Here is a 15,000-nt window from a genome sequence, read left to right as displayed (position 1 = left end):
TGGTTGAAAATTGAAAAAAAAAACAGCTAAAACTATACTCCTGCTTTTTGAAATGTATTTGTATTAATCCAAAAAACAGCTAAAACTATACTCCTGCTTTTTGAAATGTATTAGCTCAAGAACAGTTGAAACTGTAATACTGCTTTGGATTTTGGTTTGTGAGTGTTGATTTGCTTTTAAAAACTATATGATTGCTTAGAAATATAATCATGCTAAACGTTGAGTTACTGATATTATTATAAACATGCTTAGAGACATTTTAGTGTGAATCACTGTGTGTAACTGCCCTTTTGACCCTGCAGCTGTAGAGAGGATGTATTTGCAAGAGGCCTCAGATGGATAAGTTGTATTGTGTAACTGTCAGTCTGAACCTGCAGCTGGAAAGAGAAAGTGCCCCCAGAGAGAAAGATGGCTGCATTGCGTGATGAACTGAGCTGTTAGATTGTACGTTAGATCGTCATATGAGATGTTTTTACGTATGTCCAACCTGTCTACATTAAGATTGTATTACCATGTAAGGTAAAATAAGATGGTAAAACACACCTCACTGCAATGGGGGGTTGAACCCCAAGAAATGTACATATAAAAATGGGTGCTTTGCCAACAAGCCCAGTTTTTAGTTTCTTAGCCTCACCCTTGCTGTAGGGACATCCTGTGTCTTAGAGCATTTTTGAGTGATTGAATTTAGTTCATTTTTGCATTTATTTTGTTTTTCTTGTTAACTTTTTGCTGTAAATAAAATAAAACCACCTGTGTTCGTCTTGAACAAGGTGACCCAAAAAACCTTGTAAGTCGTTTTTGCCTTTTTAGAAGACTTTTTTCTTTTTTTTCCTTTTTCTCCCCATTTCCTCCACTTCACCCGTGTGAGCGGGGAACACCCTGAAAGGAGAAGTGGGGGCCTCCTCTTTAACCGAGCGGTTTGCAGCAACCCCGGGGACCGATCTGACAAGCAGACCTTTGATCCTCCAGCTGAGCGGAAACCTCTGTGACCACGGCAGAAGTGGCTGTTCAAACGTGAGTAATCAATTGTAATTGTTTGGTTGTAAAGATCTTCTGTGTGCGGTGTATTTCACATACAGGGGACATCTAGGTTGTCAAGCAAAAGCCTCTTGTCTCGTCATCGGGTTTCCACCGTAGCGTGGACCCGTAAACGCGGGTGTGTCTCTCTAAAAATAATCTAAACCATAGGGAAGTATCTGAACTAACTTATTTGAACCTATAATATTTCTAATAATATAATATTTATAATATTTGAACCTATATTGTTTCAATACCTACAGTATTAAATATAGGGAAGTATCTGAGATAACTCCTTTAATATAGGCTTAACCATCCGCCCCGCTGACAGTATCTGTAACGGCTGTACAGCAGAAGAGGGCATAGAGGGCGAGGGTTATCGAGGGGGAGGAAAGGGGTTGGCTTTAAAAGAAAAAGTGATACTATGCCTCGATAACTGTCACATCGCTCCACAATATCTTTCATGAAAGTTTTTAACTGCTCTTTAATGTTTTATGTAAAGCATTTTGAATTGCTATGTTGCTGAAATGTGCTATAGAAATAAAGTTGCTTTGCCCTACAACCTGCAGCCTGTCAGTCATTCACCAGGGCATAGAAACATGCTATTGTGCTTGTCTGTTTCAGAGAAAGTGTAACATTAACCACACTAGGACCACCTTCAACCCGTTCTTACTTGCAATAAGCATCCTTAAGCATCTATATGGAACGCATCGGGCAGAGCAGCAGCTCTGCTTACCCGGTTCAAGGTAGAAGTGTGCCAAAAATGCCAAAACACATGTTGTATATGTACACATACCCAAACAAAGTTATGTATCTTACTCTGTAAACAAAAAACCTTGGCAACAATCTACTTATTATTTCAATTTCCTGAAAATGCTTACTAGTCCCTTCTTACTACGGTAATTACTATGAGTATTGTAAAAAGTACAATATTTCTCAAACATGAAGTTATAAAGTACCTCAACATTTGGACTTACTCGAGTACTGGAGTAAATGTACTTGTTGCACTCTAGCCCTGAGAGCAGTGAACAGCACACAGGTGATTTCACTTCTTCTGGCTGATAAACTCTGCTCAGGCTGAAGGTGGGCGGAGCTTAGATGGGAATTACATATACACTCATCTTTTCTTCCAATAAGAATGATGAAGCTGTCATTAGTCCCGCCCTAGCAGAAGGAAGATGTCAATCAATCAGTGTAACCCTGCCCATACAAACAGCCAGATCATCTGAAACAGCTATGTGGCTGGTTAGACTTTTAAAAGGTCAGCAGTTTCCTCCAGAGGTACACCAAACCATGCTGAGTCACTTTTAATCTCACAACAACAAGAACACAACTTTAACACTCTGAACAATCACTCCGTTAAGTTGGAATATTATACTAAGAAAACAAGAAGCAGACAGGACAGCAGATTGGTAACTTGTACACAGAGAAGTTCACATCCTAAAAATAGATGTGTGGAACTGTAAAATGTATGTAGCAGCATGTGTGTGTGAATAACCTAATAATCTTAGATTTAATGAGTTGTCTTTGTTACATTTCATAAAGTTACTTATAACAAAGTGTAAAACCTAAAATAATTACATAAAAGCTCAGGAAAAGAGAACGGCCTTATTTTAGTTTTAAAATAGTTCCAGTTGGTGCATGTCTTAGAAGCTGATTCCAGCAGTGGGCAACATAATGGCTACAATCCACTCAGGCCTGCAGCTATTCAGGGTTCAACCCACGGGACACACTTCTAAACTGTCTTTGAGTGGATTTATATGAACCACACTCTCTCTGTGTATCAAAATATAGAATATTAAATAAATACATTTTGGTTTAGTTTGAAACTGTTGAGCTGTGTCTTCCTTTTCCTCCTAAACATACAGATCAAATGTGTATACTGCATATTTTCCAGCAGTTTGTCTGCTCCAAACAGTTTTGGAGGTTGACACTGTGATATGAATGATACCTAAAGTAAATATGTAATAACTAAATGCCAACATGTTTCTGGACTCGTGTTGTTTGGAGTTAACTGAAGGGGAGTGAGAAGAGCTGAGAGGTTAAGGAAACCCTGCACCGGTTCTTTTTTTTAATTTTTTTTTTTTTAATTTTTTTTTTTCTGATAACATCAAGAACTTCTGGCAGCTTGTGTATTATTTGGGACAGAGCTCTTCATCTGTTGGCTACTTTAAACTGTTGTCATTTACTCCTGAAACTCACTCGGGCTGCAACTAACCATTATTTTAAAATGGTGAAAAATGTTGATCAGAGTTTCCTAAAAGCCCAAGATGACGTCCTCAAATGTCTTGTTTTGACCACAACTCACAGATATTCGGTTTACTTTCCCAGAGGAGAGAAGAAACTAGAAAATATTCACATTTAACAAGCTGACATCACACAAGTTTACCTGTTTTTGATTCAAACGGATTCAAATAGTTGAGATGAATCTAAGAGTTGAATGTTTGCAGCTGTCTTCCTAAAGTAGAAACCTCTGATGTAGAACCTCTCCATGTGCTCTGGTTAATAATGCAGCTGCATCGTTTGGCCACATGAGGACCCTGTTGTCCAGAGTTATCGTAGTTACAGCAGCAGAAGGTCAACGGTTCGATCCCCGGTGGCAGCAAAGATGGATGTCAGATAAAGGTAGTTAAACAGAGCCATCATAACTGGAGAACAGTGATGGGGGGGTTACTAAACCATGTAGAAAGATATAGCTGTGATGTATCTAAGACAACTGAACACTAGTGCTGCCAGTTCACTTTTATAGACTGTGGCTGCACTCAATGGTTCTGGTTCAGATAACTATTATGATTTGGCAACATAAATAAATAATAATAATAATAATAATAATAATAATAATAATAATATAATATTTATGTATATAGAACAATTACAACATGACAAGAGCTTGTAAAAGTATTTCCCTTGATCCCAGTGTCTCTGTAAACTGTGAACTGGAGCTTCTGGGGTTCACAATGCTATTCACACCACAGATACACAATACCGTACATTTATTCTTGAATCAAACATTAGTTTTTGAGTTATTAGTCTAATCCAATTTAAAGCCTACTTGACATTAAATGAATAATGTAGGATGGCTGCTTGACATCAAATGCTTCGGCTGCCAGTTTGAATCCAGCTCTGTAAAGCTGCACTCCTTCTAGCTGCTACCTTCAGCTCCTTCTCTCTCTTCTTGTCTCAGCTTCGTTGTGAAGGCACAGAAACTAACATTAGGCTAGACATTTATTTAAAAATATAAAAGTTTATTATGTCAACCAATTGGGACATTTGTTTAATATTCTCATAATAAAATAAGCTAAGGTGACTTCTATCAGCTTTCACTAACGTAATGTGATATTGATTGTTTTAACATATTGACTGTAAACCATGTGTAATGTAGCAGGAGTTAAGAGTCCCATCCCTAAGCCTCTCTCTTCTCACTAATGGACCAGATGTGATGTAGCTACGTTAGCATGCTGCTGCTACATGGCTGCTGTTAGCTTTGGCTCTAAACACTGCACCATACGTTAATATAAGGCAATGCTGCGCTACATATGCAAACGTTACAAGCTGAAGCTGCACATTATTATTATAACTACCCACAGGGCATCTGTCATCATAACTTTTATAGAGTGTGGTCTAGACCTACTCTATCTGTAAAGTGTCTCGAGATAACTCTTGTTATGATTTGATACTATAAATAAAATTGAATTGAATTGAATTGAACTCACATGAAGGCAGAAGGGCTTTCCCTCTCTTTCACGTGCACTGCTCTGTGTGTTAGAATAGAAACAAAGTCACATGACTGGGGGCATCGCTGAGGGCAACATAAATCAACACAGGATATGAATGATATGGCGATTTAATTTGATTTTACTTTACTTATGATGGGCCTATTATATTAATTCAGCCGCAACAGGAAAAAAAAAAGAAAGAAAAGTTTGTTTTAGATCTTCCTCCAGAGGGCAGCTGAACCAATCAGGGCAACAATAGCCCATAGGTGGGCACGTCCCTGCATTGGTCCATAAATAGTTAGAGATATCATCAGATGAAGCCACCTTACTGTGAATAAAGGACTGCGTTGTTCCGAGTGTCTCTCTGTGTCCTCAGGAGGCCATCCTGACCACCATGACCTCATGCAGCATGGCTTTGGCTTTATGTTGCCGTTTTGTGATCTGGTGTGGGTTCCCTTCACCTACACCCTGCAGCCCTATTACTTGAGGCCTGTACTACGAAGCAAGATCAAATTGTCCTGGATTTCTTTCAGTTACCCGGCTTCACCTAACCTAACAACCGCGGTCCCGCATAACCCGTGTCACGACGCTGGTTATCAACTAGTTCAGTCAACTCAGGGTTTCCCAATCCAGCGGCGTGTACGTTCACATAAAAGAGGCGGGGTTTGCGCACCACGACCAATCACAAACATCTACAAGAGCCACATATTTTACATAAGAAGAGCAAACTATAATTCTACATAAATATGAAGAACACAGACTCGGTTTTACAGGGAAAACGCAATACAGTCGCTGCTTCCTAAAACAGGAAGGACAGCTGGCAAAAATAAATGGCCGACACTGTAAATGTGTAAATCACAACGCTTATCAATATACTTAATAATAATAATAATAATATACTTCCCCATGAGTCAGGACCAAGATCTGACCATAATTACACTTGTGCTTTCTATACACTGTCGTTGCTTTAGCCTATTATTTCAGTTGCAACTCTGGCAGTAGAAGCGATCATGAGAGCAAATAAAATATATTAAAACATAATTCAAACTGATGTGCACATTGGCGACACACGACTCAAGAAGCCGAGCCGATATGTAATTCCCTTCCATTAAAATCTATATATTTCATAAAAATACTCATCAGGGAATGTTAACGGGGTTTTTCGGTCTCTAAATGTTTTAACTTGTGGGTGGTGATGGCGCAGTGGATATGACACATGCCTTTGGTGTGGGAGATCTCGGTTCAATTCCCACTGCAATACATCAACCAATGTGTCCATCAGCAAGACACTTAACCCCTAGTTGCTCCAGAGGTTTGCGGCCACTGACATATATAGCAATTGTAAGTCGCTTTGGATAAAAGTGTCAGCTAAATGACATGTAATGTAACTTTTATGAGTGCACCCCTCTCTCTTCCTCTCTCTCTATCTCTCTCTCTCTCTCTCTCCTAGCACCGAGCGCCGCCTGATCTTCTGTAAGAACGGTGACGCCGTTATCAACCGAGTATTGATTGGTCAGTATGCGGTGCTTTTACACCAGTTGATCTCTGATCTCCAACTTAACCTGCTCCCGACCAGGTTAGGCATTCAGCATAAGTTTCCACGGCAATTGAACCCAGTAACAAGTGATACAGAAAACCCTGGGTTGAACCAGAAGTTAGCTCGCTAACTAAATCTTGCTTCGTAGTACAGCCATCCCAAAACAGTGGGGGACTGTCCGTGGTGCTGAAACAGAGCCTTGTTACTAAAACAGAGGGGATTGTCCATGGTGCTGAAACAGAGCCTTGTTACTAAAACAAAGGGGGGCTGTCTTTGGTGCTGAAACAGAGCCTTGTTACTAAAACAAAGGGGGGCTGTCTTTGGTGCTGAAACAGTATAGATATTTACAGAGATTTAGTATAGATCATTTATACTAAAGATAGCACATTTCAAGCAGCACCAGTGGAACGAAACGGTACACACTTCCTGTCTCCTAAAGGGGCGTGGCCTCATTTGAATGTGTAGTGAACGTTGTGTGGATGGATGAAAAGTTATATTTGTATTGTTTTTTGCTAACGTTAGATATTTTCACAGGTAGAGATTAGTGTTGTTAGGGCATTCACAAATTAGCTGACCTTAGCTTGTCTGTGATGCCAGATCTCACGAGAGTTTTGGTCCTGAGACAGAAACAGGTCTCAAACTAAGTTTATTTTCTCCTGATGTGTCAATCTGAAAAATTTAATTTTAGTGTGAGAATGTTCTGGAGATATGTGGCTTGTGAAGAATGGCTCCAATATTTGAATTTGGGGCAAAAGAATCACTCAGTGTTCAGGTTCACTTTTCCTGTTGGAATCGATACACACAGACCTGCTGCTAGTCTCCTAAAGAGGCGAGGATGTGGTGGACAGGGGGGCTGTATGGTGCTGAAATGGGAGCCATGTCATGAGTTTTCCGCTTCATTGAGTGATTTGACAGCTGAACAGTCTGGTGTGTGCACATTGCGATGATGAGGGGTTCTTCCATCACTGTAGAGTTGTCACTCACCTCTGATGTTTTTGGCTGTGCCTGTCAATCCAGTTTGTAGAAGTACAGGCTGGGATTTTCAAAGCATGTTGGAACTGTCTCTGGTGCCTTTGATTTCTCAGCTGGTGCTGCTGTAGGACTTTAAGCACCTTGACGCACAAAGGCTTGAAAATAACGCATAAAACAAAAGATCTCTTTTAACACAGGGCAATTAATGTCCTGCTATAGCAAGACTAAATGTTCTACAGTAAGTCTAGGTCTGCCACACTACACCCAGCCCCATATGAGAGACAGAGAGAAATGATAAGAAAATGAACAGGAAATTGCCTGATGCTGATCTCCAACATCTTCCTGCAGATGGCAGCAGAGTGTGAGAAGAGGTGAGGTTAATTTGGGTGGGCATCTCCACCTGAGCTCGCTGTCAGGATAGCGTTTCTGTCCATTGGATGCTGGACGTGGCGCTACATTCCACCATCCACTAATCCCGGCAATCTGATGCCATTTTGATCTTTGGGTGTATCAGACGTGTTGTTTCTGTGTCTCAGACTTGTTGTTTGTGTGTCTCAGACTCGTTGTTTGTGTGTCTCAGACGTGTTGTGTGTATCATTTGTGCGTGTGTGTGTGTTCCAGACGTGCATGGGGAAGGACGTGACGCTGCACGTGTCGGCCAGTAATCCCGCCATGCTGCTTTATCAGAAGTTTGGTTTCAAAGCGGAGGAATACATCCTGGACTTCTACGATAAATACTATCCGGTGGAGAGCACCGAGTGCTGCCACGCCTTCTTCCTCCGCCTGAGATGCTGAGAATACAGACAAGATGCCTCAAATTCTCAAATCAATTTAAATGTCAAATCACACTTAAAATGTGTGAGTTTTAATTTGATATAGAGGATTGTTTTTATCTTTGGAGATGTGTTGAAAACCTGAGTTTTAATTTGATTACAATCTGCAGTATATTCTGCATCTGCAGCTGCTGTGTGTGCTGATAAAACTTTAGTATCTGATAGATTTTTGGAAGTGAAACATGATGAAAGCTGCTTCTCTTTCCTTCAGCTGACTGTTTTGCAGCTAGAGCTGCACAGCAGATAAGTTGATGTCGCCCCTACATACAGGGGGAGAAAGGAACCGCTGCAGGCAACAAATGTTACGGTTCGTGTCCACATTGGTGGTTGGTTTAGAACCTCCTCCAAAGCATGCTGGAGGAAAGTCTGGCTAGTCCACACAGCATTCGTGGATATATATACACATATCGACAGATATATGTCATGAGATAAACAGCAATAGATGAAAGTATGATAGTTTGAGATTATTTTTGCTTAATAGACAGTGTGAAGTTTGATCCTGTGTGTTATGGTGATTTGCAACCTTTGTTACCAGAAACTTTCCTCTGGATCTGGCTGTAGTTGCTGCTCAGTTGGTCGTATCTGGTCTGCAGCAAAGTGACTGAAATATAAGCTAAGGTTTAAGGCTTTATTGACTGATTCACTCCCTGGTGTTGCTGTCACGGGATGCAGGTGTGTAGGACCCAAATGCAGAGACAGACTGGGAAATGTTGAGTTAGCGGATTTAATAAGCAAAAACAAAGTTCATACCAACAAAAAGGTGTCCTGATGACAGCAGGCAGACTAATCCAGAATAAGAAAAATACAAAACAGGAATCAAAAGTACCAGGAACCAAGAACAGTGAGACAAAACACACAGATGCTCAAAACATGAAAACAATGACCTGACAACAGACTAGGGAAACACAGAGACTAAATACAAGAGGTAACAAGCAAACAAGGGACAGGTGACACAACAGGTGAAACACATCAGGGCGGGGCAGAACAATCAAACAGGCAGGAAAATACAAGACAGGAAGTAAAACAAGACAAGACTAGGGAGGAAAACAGAGACTTCAAAATAAAACAGGAAACACTAACAACAGAAACTAACAATCGTGACAGTTGCAGCACACAACAAAAATAAGTACAGTTACATAGAGAAAAATAATAAAATAAAAAAATAAGAATCGTGTGAAACTATAAAAGAGCAAAAAGACTCAAAAATATCTGGTGAAAACCACAACAAAATAAGAAACAGACCAACAACACTGAATCATTCTGCTTTAAACTAAAGACAGAAATAAGTTACATCCTGTACACAATGAAGTATCACTTTGACTATTTCAAACTGGAATTTAGTAATTTGGTGTGCCTGTCCTTTAACCTGCTGTCTATGTTGAGGTGTCGTAACTAGTAACTAGTGGATAACCGACTTGTTATCTGAACTATCTGTCAGGGTTTGTGCAATAGCAGGCTCAGACCCAACATGCAGATTGGAGATGAGGAGGCAGCAGGACATTTTTAAAGGTTTGATAAATTAAAACTTGCAAGTGTCCAGGGAACTGAAGGGAAGGGGAAAAACCAGGAGCACAGGAACAGAGGCCAGCAGGGGCAAAGCCAGGACCCCTTAGGAGGCCACAGAGACCCTGTGGAGGTCGAGCAGGACAGTGACGACCCCCTGGAGGCCGAGAAAGGGTGGCAAATACGAAGCACCTCTGGAGGGCCAGCAGGACGCAGACATCGAAGGTGAGGACATCTGAAAGCTGAGCAGGCGACCGGTGACAAAGGCCCTCAAACCGACGGCAGTCTACCCTGAGACCTGAGACAGGTCAGCAGGGCTGGAAGCCGGCAACAGGGCTGCTGGGGACTCCAGGGACTGCTGAGGCAAAGCTAATTCCTGTTGATGCTGCAGCTCATCAGGGGCAGGCAGTTGTAGAATTGAATCTGGGGAACACAGCAGCTGAGGGGAGTCAGAAAAGGCTGCCGGAAGAAACAGGGACACAGGAACACGGGACCACTGAGGCTCAGACGCGTTTGCCCTCATGACATTCACTTATGCCAATACTCAAAATAATAATGTCATATTTAGTGAGATCACACACTGCAATGCTACACAAGCATGTTTTTGTTGTCTAAAACATGCTTGTGATGTCATTCTTCTCTGTAGAATGCTTTAGAACGGTAATAGACGATCTTTGGTCACATCTTACTATTTTGACTTTGAGTGAGCTCTCCTCACAATAAACAATCTTTGTTCTCCCTCCGATGACGTATTGATGGACTTATATGGCCTTATGTGTGATGGACCTGCCTTCCATTGGTTTACAAGACAAAAACAAGCAGCTCCCAAAGCATCATGGGAAACAAAATGCATGGATTGCATCAGAGCTAGCAGCGATGGGTGGAGATAAACAGACGAAAAATCATAAATTATGGACATAAAGTGTGCAAGAGAAAACTCAGATTGGACAGATAGTCTAGCTAGCTGTCTGGATTTACCCTGCAGAGATCTGAGGAGCAGTTAACCATAGTCCTCACAAATCCACCGGAGGTTAGAACACCAACACAGAGACAGAGGAAAGGGACGGACATCTGGACTAAATGAGGGACATCCGGCGGATTACCTTCGGCAACGGAGCAATCCTGGAAATGGATATAGACTAGTTTAACAACTTTTTATTTAATAATCTCAAACATATTTATCCAGTGAACTTGTTTAATATAATATCTAAATGAGAGTAAGACAGTAAGACTGTACTAGGAGTCTAAAGATGTACTTTATGTTTCCGTGTGTAATCCGTAAATATAAAACGGATCTGAAAATACATAAACCAACCCATAAATGAAAAGCATTTGCGAACATCTAATGGATCATCAAACGGACGGCCTTTGTGGATCTAAATTTTACAAACAAACACACACACACACACACACGCACACACATACACACGCACAGACCCACACACACAGACATCTTTTTTCTGTTCTCCTCTGCTCTGTTGTGCTCTGTGTGGTACTAGCTGTGCATGTAGCAGAGCTTAATCTTTATTCCATCCAGCTCAACGTCAGGTAATCATCACAGACCCTGGTTGTGTGTCAGTAAGGAAGATGGTCTATCATCTCTTGTGTTTGTTTTACTGATTGTTTTTTTTAAATTCACACCGTAACTTCCCTTTTTCTAACAAACAGAACAAAAGAAACATGTGCTCACATCACAGGCATGTGTGAATGCAGCTATGCACAGTTAGTGTATGGGTATTTCCTCATTTTTACAATCAGGAAGAAACATCTTTATTTTATTAGCTTTATTTAACTTTAATATACTTTTATAAGGTTTATCTGAAGGGTTTCATTATACTGAGTGATTCCCAAACGACTGAATGCCTAAATCTGAGTCAACTTTTAAGTTAAGTGGGACTTTTCATCTAACAGTAACAAATGTATTAGTGTGTGCATCTGTCTTAGTAGTTTGTGCTGCTGCCACTTCCTGTGTTAAATGATTTCTCAACTCAAACACAGACAGTGCCCCTAACCATAGGTTCAGCTCAGTTTGTCAAGATGGCTGCAGATACTTTTGCTGCTCCACGTTTGAGCTTGAATGTGAGATATAACAGAAACGTCGTCGAAGAGAACAGCGGAGAGGAAGAGGAGAATCAGGTGGAGATCTTAGAGGAGGAAGAGCATTATGCTGAACTCAAGCCACAAAGAGCCAGTAAGTCTGAAATGATGATTGTTGTAAAGGTGAAGTTCATCTCAGTTTCTGTGAGGCTTTATTTAAACTAGACATTGAGTGTTAATTCACAATTAAACAATCCACAATTCATACCTTTCATTGTGAGTGTTTATCAGATGTCTTGGTAATGTAATCTGCAGCCTTGTGAGTCATTATTCTTATCGGTCAAACTTTAAACAAACAATTAAACATGTTCTGGATGTATTTTGTCTCTGTAGGTTCACGCAGCCCTGCAGCTGGCAACAAAAGGAGCTTCAGAGCTACTGCAGTGACTCTGGGAGGGTTTTATCTTCTGCTTTTGGCTGGACTCTTCATTCGCTGTGAGTAATTATGTTTTTAATACAAACTGTCATATCTTAAAGGAGAAATACCATGAAATACTTTTTCAGTGCTTGAGCAGGTATTTGGAGGGCCAACCAATCCCAACTGTGAACTAAAACAACCCAGTCAGGTTTTTGTAGGCTGCCTAGATCATATAACATGTGATTCAACAAGATATTCACATTTGACTCCCCTTCCTCTTTCTCATGCAGGCTCATTAGAAAATACCGCCCCCATCTAAGTATCTCCACCCACGGCTTAACTAACTATCCTTTTTCATAAGCCAATCAGAGCGGAATTTTTTTTTTTGGGAGGGGTGCGTAATTTATGCAACTTTTGTCCGATAAAAATTCTTTTAATAACTCTTTGGTCTAGGAGGAGTTTGAAAAAAAAGGTTTATGATAAATCACGATTTTTCGTGCATAAATGTTTTGGCGCGGCCTATATTAGGAGATTCAGCTGAATTCAGGGAAAGCGTGGATATGTGTATTATATGCGATGTACGGTTTGGGAGTTATAAGGCCAAACACGTTTTTTCTGATATAGCGCCACCTAGTGGTGGAAGTGGCTGAATATTTTTGTCCAGCCTGGAACACCTCCCTAGGGAGGCGCCCAGGGGGCATCCTTACCAGATGAACCACCTCAACTGGCTCCTTTCAACGCGAAGGAGCAGCGGCTCTACTCCGAGCTCCTCACGGATGACTGAGCTTCTCACCCTATCTCTAAGGGAGACGCCAGCCACCCTCCTGAGGAAACCCATTTCGGCCACTTGTACCCTGGATCTGGTTCTTTCGGTCATGACCCAGCCTTCATGACCATAGGTGAGGAACGAAAACTGACCGGTAGATCGAGAGCTTTGCCTTCTGGCTCAGCTCTCTTTTAGTCACAACGGTGCGATAAATTGAATGTAATACCGCACCCACCGCATCGATTCTCCGACCAATTTCCCGCTCCATTGTCTCCTCACTCGCGAACAAAACCCCAAGGTACTTCAACTCCTTGACTTTGGGTCAGGGGCAGACTGGGACAAAAATTCTGCCCTGGCACTGTAGCCACACCAGCCCACATCACCACACCCATGCAGCCCCACCCATGGACATGTGCATTCACTAATTACATTTGTGTACAAATTGTGAAATAATATAAGCAGTACTTTATTTATTCCCTTTGTATGCTGTTACTGTCATTCTCTACAGTATGTAGGTCTTTGTTGTCACTATCTGTCTGTTCGATTGTCCGTATTTCTCTCTGTTGACAATGTACATATTGTCTGTCTGGTTCTCCATCTTTTCATCTGTTTTAACTCTCTAATTCTGCAATTTAAGTATGTTTTTATGGCTGTCTGAGATTATACTTCAGGGGTTTTCCTTGCTCAGAATTGGCTTTTTGATGGAACACAAAGTTTTGAGGGTAGAAGACTTCAATTCCTGCATTCTGATACATTTTTAGGCACCAATTTATGGTAAAAACGTCTATATTTATGGCAAGGAAATCACAAAATTCTGGTGGCAGGTAACAATTCAAAATACAACATATAATGGAATGTTATTATATTTAGTAGTTCAGTAAGGGGGCTTTCACATCTGGGACAAATATTTGGGATCGACTTACATAGGCTACTGCTCTTACTGCTAAATTGTACAATTACACAATCATTTTATGGATACAAAACGTTGTGAAGTGTAATGTTTTCTACATTCTATTGATCAAAAATTATCAGCGATGTTGAATATAGCGTTCAGGGTTGTCATGTGTACTTCTATAGGCCTACACTTCGCATCAGGCGTTAAAACCAACTGTACCAAAACACCTTATTAGACTACTATTTAACGCAACAACAAGACGTTTTTTAACCGGTAATGAAACTGTCTCAATTTAATACTGATGCCGTCAGATGGCCGCGCGAACAGACAGCAGTCGGAGCTCCGGCAAAGCACTGCGCCCGTCAGCAGCAGGTTCTGACTACGCAGCCGGTCCCCCAGAGCAGCATGATCACCAGGAGGGTCCGGTACAGCCCGAACCCTGCAAATGGAGATCCCGTTTGAAGGTGATGTGCTTGATTTGGACTGAATGTCCCAGTTTGAGTAACCTCTGGATGGGTCGGTCGGCCCATCTTGGGACCAGGCCGGCTACTGCAGACTGGCCAAATGCTTAGGCTAATATTTATTATTATTGTTGTTATTAATATAATAATAATTATTATTATTATAACCACAGTGAAATTGTGCAAGCGATAAAAACTCCTATGCGCTGTCGGCCTGTAAAGACAATTTATTTGTATATTAAAGAAAACAAATCTGAACAGCCCAAATTAAAAAATTGCCAGATGGCCAATCCGCCCCTGCTTGGGGTAAGGACTTATTCCCTACATGGAGTAGGCACTCCATCAGCTTCCTGCTGTTGTATGTCGACGATTCGTCCCAGCCTTACCTGTGTGTTACTGTTATGTTTTCCCCGTGTTCTTTCTGTGTTCTTTGTTTTGTTTTCCTAGTTTCATCCTTGTGTATGTTTTGATGCTTCAGATTCTTGTTTTACTTTGTAGTCTCTGTTTCTCCTGTCATGTCTTGTTTTACTTCCTTCCTTTCTTCCTGTTTGTCTGTCCATCAGCACTCTCGTCACCTGTCCCTCATTTCTATCATCATTACCTTGTGTATTTAGTTTCTGTGCTTTCTTTGTCTGTTGTCCGATCTTTGTCGTTACGTGTGTCATTCCGTGTCATTCCCTGTATCATTTCCTGAGTCATTCCCTGCATTTCTTGCATCACACTGCAGACCCCTCACCTTCTTGTCGAGTCTAAGCAGCTCCCTGATTTTGCTGCTGAACCTAGACTGTTGCCATCCTCAGTCTCAACTCAACTTTTACAGTCTCCTGGTATCCCAACCTTCTGAG

This window comes from Perca flavescens, chromosome 2 (assembly GCF_004354835.1).
Source record: "Perca flavescens isolate YP-PL-M2 chromosome 2, PFLA_1.0, whole genome shotgun sequence".
NCBI classification, from domain to species: domain Eukaryota; kingdom Metazoa; phylum Chordata; class Actinopteri; order Perciformes; family Percidae; genus Perca; species Perca flavescens.
This window is presented reverse-complemented; position numbering follows the sequence as displayed.